The 2409-nt window shown below is 29.8% G+C and overlaps 1 long non-coding RNA gene across 1 annotated transcript; it reads right to left on the bottom strand.

Annotated features, from left to right (window-relative positions):
• Window positions 1-492: 492 nt before the first annotated feature.
• LOC150033291 (uncharacterized) lies at window positions 493-1489 on the bottom strand. Its single transcript, XR_016523977.1, has 2 exons — window positions 1215-1489; window positions 493-1084 (listed from the first exon to the last, which is right to left on the bottom strand). It is a non-coding gene; the product is annotated as an uncharacterized LOC150033291 (long non-coding RNA).
• Window positions 1490-2409: the final 920 nt, after the last annotated feature.

Here is a 2409-nt window from a genome sequence, read left to right as displayed (position 1 = left end):
TTCTATAGTTTTTTTTTTTCGAATGACTTCCCCACCCCACCCAAATATTTCTGAAAAGCAGTTTTTTTTTTAAATGCTTTTAAAAAGTATAATAAAAATATTTTAAAATAATTATTTAGGGAGATAATTTTAATGTCAAAAGTAGGTCTTTATGTTGTGATGTGATTGATTGGTTAAAAATATAATCATACATTTATATATTAGTGGTTGGATTGGAATATTTCATGGGATTTTGAAAACCAAATTTATATAAATGTTGAGCTGTCTTCATTTTATTTATTATTTCTTTAAATTATCGTTTTTTTCACTTCCAATTGTAGGTTGTCGAGCTACTGGATTGGCTATTCTAATTATTTGCTGAAAGTAGTCAAAACTAATTTTGATAATTTGAATTTCTCTAAATTTCGAAAGGATGACAATAGAAGGAGCGAAGGATATCGTCATATTCCACTTCAAGTAAGCAAGTAATAATAATAATAATAATAATAGAAATAAATAAAATTAAACTTTATTATAAAGTCATTATCATGTCTAAAAATATTTCAAAAAGCCTTAAAAGTTAACATATATTAAACTAACAACAATTTTTTGAACTAGTCTTCGCACCTATTGATTTATACTAATAATATAAACAAACCATACAAAAATTTTCAATTTAGTTAATCATGGAACTGTGCGCACGTTTAAACGATCAAATGTTTCCAAAAGTATTTTCCTTTTAATAATTTTTTTCCAAAGATAGGTTTAGAGAGTAAACAATTTGAATTGGATTGGGTCAGATAGGAATATTAGAAAAAGTCGATAATCCGACCAATTCGGACTACCCAACACAAATCGTAAAAGTTGGGATGGGTTTGATTTTATTTTAGGTTGGGTTGGATTGAAAATTTTTTAAAAATGCATTTTCAGGTTGGGTCTACATCAGTGCGTCACGATCACCCTAAATCCCTAAATCTCGCAGTCGCATAAAAAAGAAGCACCTCTGACACCGCCTCACTTGTCTCACTCGCTCGACTTCCTTCCTCAACTCGTCTAGCTTCCATTTGTCCTTGTTTATACTTATAATAGTATAATTTACTCATAACTATATATATATTGTTGGAGTTACCAAGCAATAAGCAAAAGCAAACAAAATGATTAAGCACTCTAATTCAACAATTTTAGCAATTAAGAAAACATGTTTATAACAAAAGAAATAGGGTTCGAAGATATACCTTTGAATACCTTCTTCAATCCACGAATTCAACTTCAATCTTGACCCCAAAAGCTTGTAGACCACCACTGGATCTTCCTTACTATTCTCTTGGACCTCAGATTCGATTGTAGGATCCAAAATGAGTTCTTAATTTAGGAAATTTGCAGGAGAAGTCACAGATTTTTCCACTTCAAGTTGAAGAACAATTCTTCAATAAAATCTAAGCAGAAATTTCTTTGCATGTCTTATGCATTTCAGTTCAAAAGGCCGAGTTTTATTCTCCTTCAGCATGCCATAAAACTTCACAAGAAGTTGACACCACATACTTGCAATTGGAAGTGGATTATGAGTGGAATTGTGCCAAAAATTGGAAAAATCCACTAATGGGTTTTTAAATTGATTTTCAATTGAAAAAACAAATTTTCTTTTAATTTTGAAAACTAATTTTCAAAACTAATTTAATATTTGTTCTATAATTAATATGAAGTTTTATTAATTTTTATTAAAAATTAATTCAATAATTAATTTTTTTCAATAAAATTAATTTTTAATAATTAAAATTATATTAATTTAATATCAAATAATAAATTAATTGAACATCAATTCCTCAATCCTGAATCTTAATTCATGTAATATTTAAATTCAAATTTAAATATTATCCAATTCTCCAATTTCGTTTAATTCGTCAATTAAACATATAATTATATCGTATATAACTACTGATTCCCTCAATTTGAATTTGAATGTTTCAAATTCTCTCAACACTCTATTCTAAGGTTTAATCCGTTTGTGAGCTAGTAGAGGGACCTAATGGACTTACAGATCAAGGGCTCTAACGATCCGAGATTAACTGTCTAAACTCTTAAACTCGTTTAACCAATATTTGTTAACTACCGGGTCACTCCACTAAAGTCCAGTAGTTGCATTCCCCTCACTATAGATATATTTCTGTCCGCTCAATATAACCATAGTCAGTAAGTCGACTCTTCACAGGTTGTTCGTAATAATGGTTGGGTCAAAAGTTTTTTTTACCCCCGAGATTACATCTTGTTCCTTAAGTCTTGTTGATCCTTTATTGAACGATTGGTTTGTGATCCAATCACTAAACCAAGTCCTTCTTGGGTTAATGAGAGGCTGGGGCCCTTTGTTCAAGATTCTAAGTCAGTACTTAACGAAACAACCTCTCTACTATTCCCAAAAACAGGTAAGAGTGA

Source organism: Benincasa hispida, chromosome 10 (assembly GCF_027475165.1).
Source record: "Benincasa hispida cultivar pf3 chromosome 10, pf3_genome.v1.1, whole genome shotgun sequence".
Classification (NCBI taxonomy): Eukaryota; Viridiplantae; Streptophyta; class Magnoliopsida; order Cucurbitales; family Cucurbitaceae; genus Benincasa; species Benincasa hispida.
The sequence above is the reverse complement of the archived record's forward strand: the minus strand, read 5'-3'. Positions and strand labels throughout refer to the sequence as shown.